This window comes from Vicugna pacos, chromosome 4 (genome assembly GCF_048564905.1).
Source record: "Vicugna pacos chromosome 4, VicPac4, whole genome shotgun sequence".
Classification (NCBI taxonomy): Eukaryota; Metazoa; Chordata; class Mammalia; order Artiodactyla; family Camelidae; genus Vicugna; species Vicugna pacos.
Window position 1 is genome coordinate 61113250 of NC_132990.1, and position 18854 is coordinate 61132103.

Here is an 18854-nt window from a genome sequence, read left to right on the forward strand (position 1 = left end):
CAGAGTTGTCAGCCAAATTGGAAAGCCCACATCAGATTAATTCAATCTTTAGTAAATCATACTGGATTATAGCTAGGTCTCTTTCTCAGTAGTAGCCAAGCTAGGTAAACTAACGAAATGTCTAACACTCAGATATTCTATCCTTCTCCCACTGAACTCGCTCCCTCAGCTAACTGGAGTAAATGGCAATTCCATCCTTCCAGTTTCTCAGGCCAAAAGCCTTGGCGGCATCCTGTGTGCACAGCATTAAACCGGGTCTTGCATTTGTAACTTAGCTTCCCAGAACTCCAGGTGGCACATGCATAAAGTGGGCCTGGTTAATGCTCTTTGGCCAAAGACCAGGAACATACCTGCAGTTGAACAGATTGGGTTTATTATTGCAGCTAGGAAGAATGCTTACGGTGGGGAACCACGGATGTCTCAGTAAGAGCATGTTCGGAAGAAACTACTGCAGGTTTGGGGGAGGATCTCCTCTGGCCTGTTTGCTCACATCACTCCCATCTGTTTTCTTCCTTTTCTTTCTTTCCTTTTTTTTTTTTTTTTAAGGACTGCTCTGTTCCTGACCCACAGACATCTTCACTTCTTGCTTTCAAGTGTCCTCAACAATTTCATGCCTCATTTGCATAAAATGTTTGGAGTTGAGGGGTAGGTTTCAGTGTGAGCTCATGCTGCCATCTTGTCCTGGGAACCCCTGAGGGTCTTTCTGTGCCTCCGCTTGGCTGTAGCTCCCAAACACATGGCACTATCCAGCCATCATCTCCTGTCATCAGTGTGGCCCTCCCTTGTATTGAAAGGGAAATTAAAGATCTTCTGTGAGCTCCCCAAAGAAAAGGTTAATAACAGTTAGCCTCCCTGATGCCTCCTGACTGTCCTGAGTAGATTGCTGGATATAAGTATTGCTCATATTTCATGAAATCTCACTTAATATGTTTACAGTAGATAACAGTATGGTTGAAAGTGGTTTTCCAAGAGTGAAAAGGACGTTGACCAGCTCAGGGGATGGATGAGACAGAGAAGCAAGGGCATGAAACATGTCAAGCTGGAGTCAGCCCCAGCAGCATCGCTCCCTCATACCCCACTGAAGAAGAGAATTCTAGGATGGAGCAATTCATAGGGCAAGTCTTATCGTTTGTCTTACCAGGTCACTAAGAAATGGGCAGCTCAAAAGGCAAGCCGCACATGGGGACAGAGAATTACTGCAGAGAAGGGGGAATCCTGAAACTCAGGGAAGATTCTGAGAAGCTACAGGAAGTTTATGGGTACAGGGCCGAGGAAGTTCCCTCACTTCCTGTCAGCCTCACATCTCTTACAACAGAAGACAAATCACAAGACTGTAAGGTGAATCATTTATTGATCAGGTGGAGGACAGTCTCATTCACAGTAGCATTGTCCTGGGTACGATAAAGAAAGCCAGAAATTTGGAGAAAAACCTTTGATTCTTGGTGAGCTAATGAGTCTTCCCGGATGATTAGGGAAAATCCTGAAGATAATGTCTTCATGTGCGACAGGGATGGAAATCAGGTCACAGAACTTGCCACAGGACAACGTGGGACCCATGGAAGAGAAGCTCCTGGAGCCCAAGTGAGAAGTCATTCACTAGGCGCTAAATCGGCAGATGAGAGAGAGAACATGGAAACTGATTAAGGGCGTCTCAGACTGAGCTGAGGACAAAGAGAATTTCTATTACCAAAAAGAAATGTTGAAGAAATCATTATCAACCTGCATACTAACCCCTACTATTTGCCAGAATAGGGGGAGGGAGGGTGTTAAGTAAATGACTTTTTTTTTTTTTGCTATTGCTGATTCCCATCTTAACCTTCCCCCGACTGAGTCTACGAAAATAATCAGAAAGGCAGCGATGAAGGACCCTAGGCTTGTTCTGCCACCTTCAGCACTGGAAGTTTTAAAGAATTTTTGGTAAATTGAGGAATAATGACAAAAGCCACAGCTGTCTTTCGTTCAGTGCTTACTGTATGTAAGCCGTAATTGCTAAGACTTTCACATATATTATCTGAATGAAGCCCCACGAATAATCTGAGGTAGGAAACAGGTGAGGAAAATCAAGAGTCTATTTTCCAGACTGGAAGACAACTGCAAGGTCGGACAGCTCTCTTCCCAGACTGGAAGTTAAGGATGTGTAGCGATCAAAGGAAGAAATTTTCTCCATAAATTGGAGGGTGAGATGGCCTTCTGGGCTTGAAAGATGGACCACAGACATAGAAATATATTTGAGTTTCATACTCATACCCTTTTCCCATTTAAAACTTGGTCTTAATGGGTTTTAGCACATTATCAATGACTGAATTGCCCTTTTCTCCAGCATTATATCCACACAGTATCTCTGTAAGGTAGACATTATTTTTGCCTTTTAATTGCTCCATCGTATGCTCAAAAGTTCATAGTAGGAGTTGGATCCTGAACCCTGGTCCTCCAACTCCCAATTTCAAGCTCTCCCAACAAGCTTCCTTACCAAATTATTTGTATTGTCATGTTTGGACATTAACCCCCAATGCTTCTAGAAGGCACTGCTCCCTGGGTTACCTACCCCCCCCCCCACCAGAGATCACCAACCTGGAGGCCTGGTCAGCTGCACTCGCTCGGGCCTGGAGACAGCGATCTGCAGAGACAGAGAAGGACACATTCAAACACCAACCCCAGTTTGTTTCCCAGAATGAAGCCAGATGATTCTCCAGGTTAGGACAAAGAGGACTGACTGGGGATATTACCTCCTCTTGGATTCCTCCCATCAGTAACATTCCCTCGGTAAGATGGGAATTTCGGCAGAGAAAGCCAGAGATCGCTCAACTTACCGACTTTGGTCAGGTCAACTATATGTTCCTCAACAATTCCATATTTTTGGCAAATTCTCGCAAACTTTCTCTTAAGCTTTGTAGTCACATCTGGTTCTCGGGCTGTGGGAAGAGTGACAGTAACTGCTGTGTTGTGTTTATTGGCCATTGAGGCTCACTGAGGGGTGGGACTCCAGACGGACGGGGAAATGGATGGCACTGACTGGGGCTCAGGCAGAAGTCCTGGGGATGGAATATAACCTGCCTTGATTTGACATCTTTACGCTACCTTTCTGGCACGATGAGAGAGTCATTGTCTTCACATCACTGAGCCTGAGGGATTTTTACCAAAGGTGAGAGCGTCTGTCTTCAGAGGACGAGAGATGTCCCAGGATAAGTTTGGGAAGCCCACGCTGCCTCCAGGCATCCTTCCTTCCCTGGTCTCCCCGCCCCCAAGATAAACGTCAGCATGAAAACACTGTACCACTGAGTAGCAGCAGCTGGAATTTTCCATCATTGCTGACATTCACGACATAAAAAATAATATACTTATCATAGTCCACTTCAAGGATGCAAAATTTATTGTATCCATCATCTGTAGAGGAAACAGAACATAGCTCAGAACTTCTCTGGACCACAGAAAGCAAGTGAAACCCTTTACCTGTTCTGTCTCACGAAAACAAACTCAAGTGCATAGCCTGGAAGAGATAGAGAGTGATATCTACTGTCTTCCATTTGCATCTCTCTGGGCTCCATGAAGCAGCTTCTGAGGATTGACTAGTGGTAGAAAAATTCAGCCTCAGTGGCAACTTCCCCTCCCTCCTCCTCCCTGAGACTCACCTTCCTCCCTCGGCCGTCTCTGCCCACCATGTGGCTGTCCTCTCTGTGAGCCCCATTGGCATCATATACCCAGTTATATTCTCAGTAATGTGCTGGGGCAGTGGCCACCAGATATCACCAGGAAGTGGGCAGGAAATGAGAAGCTGTCCTGCCAATTTACTTAATTTCTTTCTTCTTCTTCTTTCTCTCTTTTTTTTTTTTTTGTGCCAATTTTCTTTTGTTGTAGGAGATACATATGGCCTATCTGTCTTCTTCATCTCAGGGAATTATGTGCCAGACATTGGCTTTTATGCACAAATTTCTCCCAAACTCAGGACATTGGCTATTAGATGACCCCATTCTATTACTGAAATAAGCACTGATCAGGAATTCATAAAGCTTCTGAAGATACTGGGGTTTAGCAAATTCCTTGCAGTTGGAAGTAGAATTTAGAAAGGCTTTTTTTTTTGGCATACTTATAGGTAACTGTATATACACCATCCTCTTCTGCTTTGACACAAATCAAAGAAATTTCAATACACTCTCCATTTACCCTGTAAAACAGAATGAGCTGCTGCTCAAGGGATACTGATGGGACGAGCTGCCTCATACTCTACCTATAAGTTGAGTTTCTAATTTCACTGATTAACTGTTGAACATTTTGGGGAAGTTTTTCCAAAGCACTTTTATCTACATTATTTCACTTTATTTGGTACTTTGAGAATAAGTCAACTACCTCTGTCACTGTTACTCTACCACTATTTCCCCCACTACTATTCCTACAGCGATTTGTCTAGATAATTAGCTGAGTTCTCACCACGTGCCAGCCTCTCAGCTACGTGCCTGACAAACATTACTTCACTTGGTCCTCACCATAAAACCATGAGAGAGAATTGTTATCATCTTCTTTTACCCAAGGGAAAATTGAGGTAGAAAGAGATGATTTTTCTTGGTCATAGAACTAGTAGGAGATAGATTTAAGAGTGAGCTAGGTCATTGATTCCAAGCCCTGTGCTGTATTGCCACATGACTTAGGATTCTGATACCTCTCGACCCCTTACCCCCTCTCTTCCCATTTAAATATACTCCTGCCTCCAATTCTTACCTCTGAATCTAGAAAAGCTATAGGTTAACAAGCTCTAGTCAGGGCCAGATAATGCACTCATTTTGGATAGAGGCTGAGAATCTGTGTTTACGTGTGTGTGTGTTTGTGTGTGTGTGTGTGTGTGTGTGTGTGTGTGTGTGTGTGTGTGTGTGTGTGTGTGTGTGTGTGTAAAGGTCCAAGACCCTACTCAGGCTTCTGTTTTCCCTTTCCCAAGCAAAAAACCCCACATTTACTTTGTATGAAATTTCAAGGACAGAGAAGAGTTGTCAAAGGCATGGATGTGCTCCAGGAAGACTCTAAAGCTACCATTTTCTTCTATCTTTTCCTTGAAGTCTGAGGCCAACAGAATGGAGTACCAGTCCTCTGAAATCTGCAATAAATCAATAAAATGATTGCGTGAGAAAAGGAGAGAGGAATACAACATGAACACTTGGCTCCTTGAACTCTGGCCTGTGGACCAGGACTTCTAACAGTGATAAGAAGATGAAATTAGAACTCAGGTCAACTGGCAACCACACCTGGGACCCTCTTCACTGTCCTTCCAATGAGAATGGAGGTCCCCAAGTGTTGTCATCTTTCAACATGGCACGATTGCTCTTAGTCCCAGGTCTTCAGCCACCCCTTCTGTTTAATATGTCAAGGCACTCCTGCCCTCCAGTAGGGCCACCTTGCTTCAGAATCCTCCAGACCACCCCCAACAAAGTCAGAAGTCACTATGCTCCACTGACCCTACCTTTGAAATGTCAAAGTTGCTTTTCACAACATCGTTTCTTTCTATCTGGGCAGAGACTAGAGTCAGCCCCAGACACAACAACAGCAGCTTCATGTTGGTGGGGGACCGTGCTGTCTCCTACAGACCCTGGGAGTGAGTCTTCCCCTGATAGTGGCTCCACTCCTCAGCGCGTCTGTTTTTATATCTGTTCTGGGTCAGTTTTCTGTCCACGAGGCACCACCTCCCCTCCTCCCGCTCCATGAACTGGTCTGTCACTTCCTGGTGTGAGGCCAAGGACTGTTTCTGCCCTTTTGAAACTTGGCAATCTCATCTTTTTTAGATCTACTTATTGACCTTACATTTCCCAAAACACACACTCAAGAAAAACAGTGGATGTTCTACAGGACTGCCTTTTGGAACCAGACTTAACTGTGGATCTGGCTTGGAATCAGAAATCCAATTACTCGTGGCAGGAATGGAACATAACTAGGAAACGGGATGTGGGGGGGACTCTGCTCCACCACTCACGATGTGTGCGGAATTAGGTGAGTTACTCCATTTTTAGGGCCTCAGAAACAAAGAAACTATCTCTACCAGAGACAGTGGTATGTATCACAAAGCATTAATATAGAGTTGAATAAAATAAAGTCTTTAAAATATGGTGTCCAGTATTCAGTACATTTAAATTCCTTTTCCTCATTCTCTGAACTCACCCCCTGGAGCCTTTCCTTTGCACACAATGACTGAACAGGTGTTTTATCACCCCGTATACCTCACTATACTAGAGGTCCCATAAGAGAACTGGAGAAGTACAAGATGCCATCCTTCCTTTAAGCACCCTTCAATGAAGGTGGGGAAATGCTTCATATACTCAATAAGGACTTAATTCCACAAGTATATGAAATAAGCCAGCTGAGTGGGACCAAGTCCAGACCATCGTAGGTCAGCAAACGGGTGATGCTAGGGGCTGTTGGGGTCAGAGACTTATTCGTGGAGAAGGTAGGACATGGGGTAGGTCTTGAAAGCTAGGGAGGGTATAGAGATGCAGAAGGCATATGGGAAGAGCATTGCAGGTGAGAGCAATGTTGTGTTAGGCTCCTGTGCCCCCAGCTGGGGCTTGTTAAAAGCTATGGCTCTTTCTGCCCTGTACTAATGGTCCCCTTTCGCACTCCCCAAAACAGAAAGCGACTGGTATCACGGGAGGAGCTGGGCACAAGGCAGTGGATCTAAGAATTGCAGCACTGTATCTGTGGTCTGCTTTAAAAAGTCACCCTTTGTGTGATCATTCCCAGTTCACGTTTAATACCAGTCAGTGGTATTTTGATATCGGTATTTAGTCACCATGGGCTTGTTGTGATTTTCCTGGCCCTGGGAGGGAACACCTGAACTTGATAAATGGTGGCAAAGGCTGTGTACTTTATTCCCTCCATCTGATTCTTTCCAAGAAGAGATGGTGGCCTATAAGCAATCAAGTTTTCGAAATGAACTCTTCCTGGGCTATGATGCTGAGGGGAGCACCACACACAATCACTATCCCATGCCACACGATCACTATCCCATCCCACCACTGCTCCCAACCCTCATATCGTAGCACCATATTGTAACTTTCTGCTGCTGGTGGAGACACCTTTTTTGTTCAATTTTTGTACCTACCATAGCACCTATACAGAGGATCAACTTGGGAATGATTGAGCCCTAAATCCTATCTTAAAAACACTAGGGATTCTTGCTTTAGAAGTAACCTTATAGAAAATCTGTCTGTAAATAGAGATGTTACTCAGGGCAGTGATCTCGTAATTTATGTTATTGGGCCACAGACTAGAGAGAGGGCATAGGACTGAAATCTACGATCAGAAGCCTATGCGGTGGATGAGCTTGTCTACTAAGATCTGAGCTGACTGTTCCCTGCTCTGGCTATTCACTCCCATTTCAGATCTACACACATTTTTGGTGGTCGGCTTAAGCATTGCCATGACAGCTTGTAAACACTGAGATGGTAAGGTCAAGGTTGCAAATATACCCAAGAGGTTTGATGCAGTCCAGCTAGGGATTTGGTGAAAGAAAACCCAGACAAAACCAAAGCTGGACTAAAACGAACTCAATCAAAAGCAATGCTTGAATGCAGTTTGGTGCAGCCATTGTTGAAAACAGTATGGAGATTCCTCAAAAGACTAGAAATAGACTTACCATATGACCCAGCAATCCCACTCCTGGGCATATATCCACAAGGAACCCTAATTTAAAAAGACACCTGCCCCTCAATGTTCATAGAAGCACTATTTACAATAGCCAAATCATGGAAAGAATCTAAATCTCCATCAACAGATGACTGGATAAAGAAGTTATGGTATATTTATACAATGGAATACTATTCAGCCATAAAAATGACAACATAATGCCATTTGCAGCAACATGGATGTCCCTGGAGATTGTCATTCTAAGTGAAGTAAGCCAGAAAGAGAAAGAAGAATACCATATGAGTTCACTCATATGTGGAATCTAAAAAAAAAAAAGAAAGAAAGATGATAAATGAACTTAAATATAAAACAGAAACAGACTCACAGACATAGAATACAAACTTGTGGTTGCCGGGGGGAGGGGGATGGGTAGGGACAGACTGGGAGTTCGAGATTTATAGATACTGACAAGTATATATAGGATAGATAAACAAGTTTATACTATATAGCACAGGGAAATACATTCAAGATCTTGTAGTATAGCTCACGGTGAAAAAGAATATGAAAACGAATAGATGTATATTCATGTATGACTGAAAAACTGTGCTGTACACCAGAAATTGACACAACATTGTAAACTGACCATAACTCAATAAAAAATAAATAAATAAAAGCGATGCTTGTCTTTGCAGTAGGATTCCCTTAAATAACATTCCTGTGCTGCATTTAAATATTTGTGGTAAGAGTTGTAAATTAATGATCTGAAAATACTCCTGTCCATTGTAGATGACTGGTAAACATCACAGGTGAACGAATTACCAACTTTTACACTGCGGAGGAGAGGAAGAGGTAGAGAGATGGGGAAAGATGACAAAATAAAATAGGACAAGAGTCACCATTGGTGTTAGTGTCTCCCAGAAGATGGTGTAAATGCATGGAATAAGGATTCATTTCATAAATTTCACTTGGCTACCCGTCCATAGGGAGTACAGCTATTTGTATAACGCAAGATCCAGAGGGCAAGCATTTGATGCTGAGCAATTTTGTCTGTGGTGCGGCAAGCTGCTTTAGGAGGCAGCGCTACTAAAGGATTTTTGAACAGTAACGATTCAGCTTAATTCAGCGACCGTTGCCAAAAGCCTGCTCTACACTGGGCCCATACTAGGCACTCTGAGGGGCTGAAGAGATAAACAAAGTAAAGGCTGTGTCCTCAAGAAACTCCTGACCAGTGTGAGGAAGATTTGAAAACAATCTGATTATAAGGTAGAAAGTAAAAAAAAAAAAAATTGCACAGGGAAACAGAAGCCAATAGTAATGAAGAAGAGGAATAAAAGGAGAAATATAAAGCATGACTTGATCCAGTTAAAGACTGACCACCTAATTCCAGGAACAGAGCCCGAAGAATTCTTTCCCTCCAGATGAGCAGAGCTTTATTTAAAGCACGCAAGCTCTAATGGACCCCAGCCCTCTCCTGGCCCAGTGGACAGGGATAGGGTGGGTCTCTGGGATGTAAAGGTTTTATGGAGAAGGATGAGTGAGTCTGATGGGCCAGTCTCAGTCAGTACGACAGCAGCAGATGGACCAAGCATACATCCTGTCCTCTGTCAACACCCTGGGGAACTTTGGACCTTCTCTCTTATGGGACCAACTGAATATGGTCCTGATACTTGTTAAGAGTGGCCAGTCATTGCAGAACTGAGCTGCCCAAGCCCTAAACAACTACCAATCTTAAAAGAAAAGAGAGCTAAAATTCAATCATATTCCTATATTAAAAAGATGACACTGACACTTGAATTCCAACTACTGTATTATAGTCAAGTTGCATTAGTTACTTTTATATTTAAGGCTCTTAAACAAACTTGGAAACAATCTGGTACTCAAATAAGGAAGGTCTTGTTCGAAGTCATATTTGTTCAAAGATGGGATTGTGCCACAATCCACTTACCAAGGCAAATAGTTACAATGGGGATACATTTTGCAGCGGCATAAAAATCATCTGTTCAGAGGCCAGACATTAAAAAATAATATTTTTATGTCATAAGTAGAGTACCAGTCAAACAAACAAACAAAAACAAAGCATAAATACAGGACAGAAATAGACTCACAGACAGAGAATACAGACTTGTGGTTGCCAGGGGGGTGGAGGGTGGGAAGGGATAGATTGGGATTTCAAAATTGTAGAATAGATAAACAAGATTACACTGTATAGCACAGGGAAATATACACAAAATGTTATGATAACTCATGGAGAAAAAAATGTGACAATGAGTGTGTATATGTCCATGAATGACTGAAAAATTGTGCTGAACACTGGAATTTGACACATTGTAAAATGATTATAAATCAATAAAAAATGTTAAAAAAAATAAGTAGAGTACCAGTGAGCATTAGATAAATGCTTTACAAATATTATTTCATAAAAATCCTCATAATAGCTCTATATAATGGGTACTATTATCCTGTTTACAGAGGCATAAACTAAGATTCAGAGAGGTTAAGTAAACTCACCAAGATCACACAGCCAGTACGAGGCAGAACCTATATTTGAACCCAGGACTGTTTGATCCTAGAGTCCTTACTCTTACTGACACCACAACACAGGTCGAGGCTTGATGTTACTGATATTAACAACGGACGGAATAAGTCATACTTGAGACCCTCAGAGGTGTCTGCCTGGTAGTTACTACTTAAGAAGCTGCGTGTATATTTCCCAAAAATGTGGCATTATGGGTGTAGCTGCAGGAGTCTGATCAAGTGGAGAGCAAGGAGTCTGAGTAAGTGAAGTGACTCTCTCAGTCAACAAATATTTGCTGCATGAACGGATGGACAGATGGATGGATGATTTGGGGAGCATTGTTCTTCTAAAACAGAATTAGGTGACGCTTCCATGCCAAAAAAAAAAAAAAGCAAAAACTATTCCCTTCCATTTGTGGCTTCAACTTAAGTACTTGGTCACCAACCACATTAAGGCTTCCTCAGTGGAGAGGATATAGCTCAGTGGTCAAGCACATGCTTAGCACGTACCAGGTCCTGGGTTCGATCCCCAGTACCTCCGTTAAATAAATAATACTAATAAATAAATAAATAAACCTAATTACCTCCCTCCTCCAAAAAAACCCCCAGAAAAACCAAAAATTAAAAAAAGAGAGACTTCCTCACCCAACACCAAAATAGAGCATTTTATAAGTGACCCACGGGAAGTGACAGTCAGTCAAGTGGCTGAGAAACCACTAGCCTAAGTCACAACTCAGAGTGGGTAAGGGATGTATGGAGTCCATATATGGCCATGTAACAGTCCATTGATAACAGGCAACACGACTGAAACTAACTGGCTGACTGGAAATGAACTTAGTGACCTTGTCTTTAGTCACACTCTTAATTCACTGAACAAACTATTTGTTGAGAAAGCCAGCAGGAACATTCAAGACATGTTATACAATGTCAAGACATAGTCAGTGCCAAGAACGACAGCAAGAAATAAAGCTTATCCGATTCTCGTGCCAGAGTGGAAATATTCCTTGGTCCCCAGCATCCAGGGTGATTATATATTCTGCTGGTTGGGACTGGCTCAAATCCAGCTCTAAAGGATCCACTCCCTTCGCTGATGAAAGGTTGCCTGGTGCTAACAACGCCCCATCTGTGTCATCCGGGTCTTCTGGAAGACAGAAGCTGAGACAGATTTAGGGGTGTCAAAGGCTTACGGGGAGTAACGCTTGTGAGAGAGAAAAGGAAGAAACAAGATTAGCGAAGGGGAGTCACCAGGCCATGATGCAGATCTGACAAAGTCTCTGTCAGCCCAGCCGGGAACTCCGAGCATGTTGGAAGAGCCTTGTGTTAGGCAGAAATGGATAGGACCTTGTACCACAGTTTTGCACAGTCATTGGATGGAGTCACCCCAAGAAGACCACTGCCTCAGCTTGAGGCCAATCTGACCCAGTTAACAGCGGAGGCTGTGAGCCAACCACACCCCTCACAGCTGGGTGATGAGCCTTTTCTTGAAGGGAGAATCTGCACAATACATCTCTATCTGGCATAGCATCCTAATATCCAGAAATAGGCAGCCCCCTCAGAAGAGGTCCAGCATTCTCTTCCCCCAGCGGGTAGGGGTGGGGTGGAAGCAGAAACCCCTTCCTCATTTTTTAGTTTGAAATTCCTACCAAACACTAGGATTCCCTGTAGGGAAGGAAACCAAATTTCCCAGTGACTGGTGCCTCCAGATTCACCCATAAAAGCCCGGGTTCCTCAGGGGTCCATCTTGGGTGCTCAGTAGCACATCATTTAGGACCAATTTATTCCAGTGATGCTGACACCACCAGGCTTAGGGGGAGGGGGCAGTTTGGGCAGTGGAACGAGTATCACAAGTTATGGATTCTGCATTCTTCAGGAAAGGCTCAAGGAGCCCCAAAGATAAAAATCATCCATGTAACAATTTTGCCAGAGGCTGGACCTAATTTGAACAATAAGAGAATCTGCTTCATATCATCAGTGTAAGGATCTGATGGAATTATTTATGTTAAGAGCTTAGCATAGTGCCTGGTACATCATACGTGGTCAATTAATGAAAGATAATCATATTCTTTTCCTTTGATCAACTTAGTCATTCAATGAACCGTCATTGTTGGCTGACTATGTCCAAGCCCTGAGAATACACTGTTGATGAAAAAAAAATAGCTCAAATTCCTGCCCTTACTAAGCTTCTACAGTAGTCCATTTCTTTTTAATCTTCACACTGTGGACCCTGTAAGGATCGGGAGCAAGACGTGAGGAACAAGACCAAACGAAGTGCCTTTCCTTTTATTGCAGCCTCCACAAAACCCCCTGAATTCTCTCTTTTCCTCACGCTTTGCAGTCCCTCCTGGAAAGCCCTCCCTTCTCGGCCTGTTCAAATATTACCCTTCCTCCAAGGCCCCACTCCAGGATTCCTTTTCTTTGATTCTCCAAGGCTTGCTCCTCTCATTCTTTGTATGTCCCGCACAGCACCTAGAGTTTTACTCCCACATTACAGCAGTCAACCACTCATTGGCTTGTGCTACTGTCAAAATACAATTCTCAAGGAGTTAAAAAGACATAACTCTCAGGGTTGAGGGGTATAGCTCAGTGGTAGAGCATGTGCTTAGCATGCAACAGGTCCTGGGTTCAATCCCTGGTACCTTCACTAAAAACAAACAAACAAATAAGCAAATCTTATTCTCTCTCCTCCAAAAACAAAAGACACCCCATAACTCTCATGCAATGACATAGTGAGCCCGTGTCGAAGATTTAATTAACTCTTTACTGAAGAAACCAAACAAATGACAGCTGATTCCAAGGAGGATATAGAAACTGATATATACAGAGTCAGTGAAAAAAAAATGCTGCAATTAAATTGCTAAGTTGGACACATGTGGTTAATGTCCCACAGGGCAATAAATCTACAACCTGTATGGTTATTGTCTCAACAGGACAGAAATCATTTACATATTTACCAGACAGAAAAATAATTTAGACCTTCTGAGTTTTTAATTAATTAATATTTGACTTCACAAAGAGGCTAGCCTCGAAAAAATAGCGAGTCCCTTCCAAAAACACTTCTTTTCTTTCTTTTACTTATGGCTTTGCATGGAGCAATGTCTCAATCTCTCCCCCACTGGACACTGAGCCTCAAAGGGAAACAGCTGGTTCCTGTTCTTCGGTTTTCTGTCTCCTCCTGGGCTAAGTGCACAACAGCACTAAATTTACACACTTTTTAAACCAAATCTAGTTTTCTTACCAATTCACTTTTGCCTGGCATTCTGAAAAGAAGGAGAGAGGGGCTGGGTCAAACGCTGATGAAAACCCAAGTAAAATGAGGACCGAAAAAATATCCGTGTGATTTAGTATCCGGAAGATAACAGGTGGCCTTAGAAACACCTGTTTCTGTGAGGCTACAGGGGAGCAGCTTCTCCAAGATCTCTGTAACTGTCCATCATTGGGTCTGTCCCAAACTCATCCACATATGAAAGGGAAAGAATTCATAACTACATTTTGCATCAGCAGCCTGGGACGCAGTTGAAGCTGACTGAAGTTGGCAAAGAGGAAGATTGACGACGCAGTGCCTGGCTGAGCGGACCAGCGGCTGGAAGTGCAGCGAGGCGCAGGGTCGCCCTCTAGTGGCCAGCTCGAGGGCCGACCTGCATCCTACAGTCCCACTGTGGCAGCTCCCAGCCCACACAGTCCCACTGTGGCAGCTCCCAGCCCGGCCCGCAGGGCTTCCTCATCCGGCTTCCTCTCTTCCTCTGTGCATTGTGAGAAGGTTTCTGAGGTCAGGAGTGTTAAATGTTTATTTTTTGTCACACGTACACATATAAATACAATTTTCAACTATTTGCTGAAGTGTCCCAACAGTACAGAAGTGGTACCCATGCTAGTTCCCTTTAAAAACCGGAAAGTCTGTTAATTTGGCAAATTTGAGAAATGTGGCAATGGCTACTGGCTTTAATCTTCATCTCAGTGATTTCCATTCGCAAGCATAGCCTATTTTCTACACGGCTTCCAGGGTAAACTGATAAAATGGAAATAAGATCACTTTACTCCACTGCTCAAAATCTGTCTCCATCGCTCCTAGAAAACCATCCAAACTGCTTCTGGTGTTGGTCAGCAGGACCAGGAGTTGGAAAAAAGAACAGACATGGTGGGCTGAGGGTAGGGAGATCAAGCACCAGCTGGAACCTCCTGGGTACCTCTGCATCCATCTGTCCATCACCACAGCTGACTAAAATGACTTTCAGAGAGTAAAGGCAGCTGCTTTATTTCTGCCTTCCAAATTTCATACAAGTTCTTCTTTTGGCCAACTCTAACTGGAACTGTTCAGGGAAAGTGATACTGGGAAATACAGTTCCCAGTTTAAGCAAGCTGACAGAACACAAGCCATCTCTGTGGTCAGGAAGACCACCCTTAGAACATGACACCCGAGCTGAGACCCGAAGATGAACCAACCACAGGAAGCATCCAGGCAAGAGCTTTCAGGCAGAGGGAAAGGTATGTGCAAAGGCTTAGCCCACGTGAAGAACAGAAAACAGACCACAGTGGCTGGACCATAAGGAGCAGGGGGAGAACGGTATGAAATAAAGTTTAGCTATAAATAGGGAATGGCCAGATTATTGTGGGCTCAAAAGGTAAGGAGTTTGGACTTTATCCAAAGTACCAGTAACTGAAGGGTTTTAAGCAGGGAAGGGACATAATCAGATATGAGTTTTCAAGAAATCACACTGGCTGCTGTGAGCTAGGATGCATGGTGGTGGGCAAGAGAGGAAGGCGAGTGTGTGTCCTCTCCCGCATACTTGTGTGCCTGTCTTTCTGTAATCTGGATTCCTAGAAGAGGCGTTTCTTAGTTAAGAGGTAAGCACATTTTACCTTTCATACGTATCCAAATTGCTTAAATACCGCCTCCTTGAAGAGCCTTCTGTGACCCTGTCATCTAGGTGTTCCAGCCCCTGTTCTTCACTTTTTGGCACCTGTTTATCTTCCTCTTAGCACTGATAATGATACATAAGATCTTTTATTTATTTTCTTTTTTATCATGTCTTTCCCATGAAGGTAGGACTTTGTCTTATTCCCCATTATACTCATTGCCTAGGACGGTTCCTGGCGTGTAGACAGACAGTAAGTGAAGGTTTGTCGAATAGATAATTGCCCCCAAAGAACCTGCACAAATTTATACTTTCAGCAACAACATGTGACAGTCTGGTGTCCAAATTACTCAGCCAAAAAGGATATCACTACTCTTTTTTTCCTGGGGTAGGAGGGGAACATAAATGATATTTTTATATTTTGTTGTTTATGCTCTGAAAACTACAACACGATTAAAACTACAACTATATTCTGCTAACTAGAATGGCAAAAAAAAAAAGCCCCCCAAAACAAAAACAAAAACATGACAACATCACATCCTGGAAGAATGTGGAACAACCGGAATTCCCATACATTGCTAGAATATAAAATGAAACACACAGCTGATTTACATGCTGGTTAATGAAAAAAATCTAAAAGGACCATTATACTTAAATTTGAGAAAAAGAAAAGAGCCTAAGAATTACAAAGACTTGAACACCTAATGGGCTGAGATGAAGGCATCCAGGACTCAGCACAGGCGCCCACTGGAGCTGGGAATGGGCGGCTAGAGCCTGGGCCAAAGAAGAAATCACAAGAAAATTAGAAAATATTCAGGTCAGTTAAATGACAGTGAAGATATGATATATCAAAAGTTGTGGGATGCTGCCAGTGCATTGTTTAGAAGGAAATTTGTAGTGTTAAATACCTCTTTTTATGAAAAAAGAAAAGTTTAAAAATAAATGACCCAGCCTTTTGCTCTATGATGTCCTGGGTTCAATCTCGAGTATCTCCATTAAATAAATAAACCTAATTACCACCCTCAAAAAATCCTACTGATACAGAGTTCAGAGCGATTCTGAGTCGGTGAACCCATCCACACCAGGAGGGTGACACACCCCAACTCCACAGGGACAGAAGCTCCTGCGCTCGAGACCCACCCCAGACCTCACGCTGTTATCTCCTCACCCAGCTGTTCATCTCTGTTCTTTATCATATTCTTTAATAAACTGGCAAATGTAAGAAAGTGTTTCCCTGTGTTCTGTGAGCTGGTGTAGCAAATTAATTGAAACCGAGGAGGGGGTCATAGGAACCCTTTATTTGTAACCAAATCAGACAGAATTTGTGGTAACCTGAGGACCTGCTACTTGCAACTGGCCTCCAGTTAAGGTGGGAGCAGTCTCGTGGGACTGAGCCCTTGATCTGTGGGATCTGACACTATCACCAAATAGGTAGTGTTAGAATTGAGTTAAATTGTAGGACACCCAGCTGGTGCCGTGGAGAATTGCTTGGGTGAGCAGAAGTGAAGGGTTCTGTATGAGTGTGGTAGTAGTGAGAGAAAAGGAGACACACAGGAGGTGGAGAACTAGGTTTTCCCTATTCAGGAAGCAAAGAACTCAATCTTTCAAACTCAGGGATAGAGAACAATTGGGGAGCATAGATTCAATGTATGTATCACAACTTGGACAATAGCACTTTACCTCTGAAGGGAGTCATTCCTAAACTGGTACCTTAGCTGAGTCCTAAAGAGGCCATCCTCAAATTCTCTTAGACCAGTAGCTTCTAGCTGATATGGCTTATGGTAGGACCAGTGGATTTCATGATCATACACCCTTTTTCACACATCCTTCACTACAAATGTGCACACTGATTGGGCTGAAGCCATGATTTGTAGGGTCCCACAGGCATAAAGCAGGCATTCAGTAAGCTTTCAACTAGTTTTGCAGCCAGAGTCACTGCAGACAGTGAAGGCAAACCCACATCCAGGTTAGTTGTCAATTCCAGTAAGGCCAATCACCTCTTCTTCCAGGATAGAATGTGCCCATTGTAATCAACTTGCCACCAAGCGGCTGGCCGATCTCTTTGAAGTTGTTACCACAGAGGCTTAGAGTCAGCCTCTGCTGCTAAAGTTTCAGGTGTTCAACAGCAGCACTAGCCAGCTCAGACTTGGTGAGGAGACCACGCTGCTGGGCCCTTCAGGCAACACTTCCACCCCTGCGATCTTGGCTTCTCAGCTCACGAGCCCACTGCACAAGCTCTGTGGTGGAAAGACACACAGCCTGGCTGAAATTTGCTGGTATGTCTGGTTTCAAGTGCCTCCTTTGTAAGGGGTTCTTTCTGAGACATAAAGATCTACTTTGTGCTTGTGCACAATCCCATGAACGGGCCTCTTGCCCAGAATTCACCAAAATACATGTCTATGTTCAAACCTCTGGAACTTGTGACTGTTACTTTATTTGGGAAAAAGGTGTTTGCAGATACAAGTTAGGGTCTTGGGGTGAGACCACCCTGGATGACCCAGGTGAGTCCTAAAGCCAATGACAAGTGCCCTTATAAAAGACAGAGAGGAGAAAACAGACATAGAAGAGGTCACATGAAGATAGAGATTGGAGTGATGCAGCCAAAAGGAATGCTGACAGCCACCAGAAGTCAGAGAGGTGAGAAAGAATTCTCCTCTAGAGGCTCCAAAAAGAATGTGGCCCTGCCAATACCTTGATTTCAGACTTGTGGCCTCCAGAACTGTGTGACAATCCATTTCTGTTGTTTTAAGCCACCTAGTTTGGGGTCATTTGTTATACCAGCCTCAGGAAATGAATATGCATATATCTTGGGCTTCCGTTGTCAGTATTCTGCCCAGTAATGGGCTCTATCTACTCTACGGTATAGACCCTTGTGTATGTGTCATCAGAACCCTACAAATTTATCTTTGTCTACTTTTTATTATGAAAGTTTTTGCATAATTTTAGATGTATTTTGTTTTGTAATCCTGGTTCTGCCCTTAAAAGCTGGGGTGAGTTAGAGAACCTTAGCACCTTAATTTCTTGTACTATTGAATTTAGAAACCAACAAATGTTACTTGGCCTTTTTGTAAATCTAATTTAAAAGTTCACTGATAAAATGGTTATATCCAATCTTATTGTTTTAGGTTTATTACTTTTACTATTTTATTATTTAGGTTTATTATTTTTCTTTTTTTCCCCTAATGTTGTTTTTCCAACTTTTGAATGATTTGAAGAGAGCCATGCCATTATAATTCTATCAGTGGTTATAATAAAACTTTTTCAAAATTCTTTTTAAATTTGTGCTTACCCAATAGTGGTTACGGAAGGAACTGAAGACGACTCTAGATTTGTGTGCCCAGCTCCTGTCTTCTGGAAAACTAAAACAAAATAGCATTCAATTATTCCCTTCTGAAATTTAATTTTATGCATATTATGAGATGTTTTTCCAAATAACCAGGTATCCCAATATCACTTATTGAATAATCCATTCTTTCACTACTGTTTTGAGATACTGTTTCTATTATACACTAAATTCTCATGTATAAAGGAGTAAGTTCTCTTTGTTTCCTATTCTATAGATAAGAATTGTTTCATCTGTGATATACTAACTACTTTGTTTTCTACAGACTACCATTTGAATTACTTGGAGGGCCAGCCCCATTTGTTGCTTCTAATTTTTAACAGTCGTTTAGTTATTCTAACATACTTATTGTTAGTGTGCTAAATTTCACTTTAAAATCCCATTGAATGACAAGGATTCCAAGACAATTAAATGTGGGAAAGAAAAGTCTTTTCAACAAAGGTGTTGAGACAACTGACTATCCACATACAAAAGAATGATGCAGGACCCCACCTTACACCATACACAAAAAAAAAGTTAACTCAAAATGGATCACAGGCCTA

The 18854-nt window shown here is 42.7% G+C and overlaps 1 protein-coding gene and 1 non-coding gene across 2 annotated transcripts in view; one reads left to right on the forward strand and one right to left on the reverse strand.

The window, feature by feature from the left end:
- SLC31A2 (solute carrier family 31 member 2) overlaps nucleotides 1–18854 on the forward strand; it is a 445176-nt gene that overhangs the window by 316628 nt on the left and 109694 nt on the right. The window lies entirely within an intron of this gene.
- Nucleotides 1335–2796, reverse strand: LOC102543673 (uncharacterized). Its single transcript, XR_004189693.2, has 2 exons — nucleotides 2572–2796; nucleotides 1335–1603 (listed from the first exon to the last, which is right to left on the reverse strand). It is a non-coding gene; the product is annotated as an uncharacterized protein (transcript).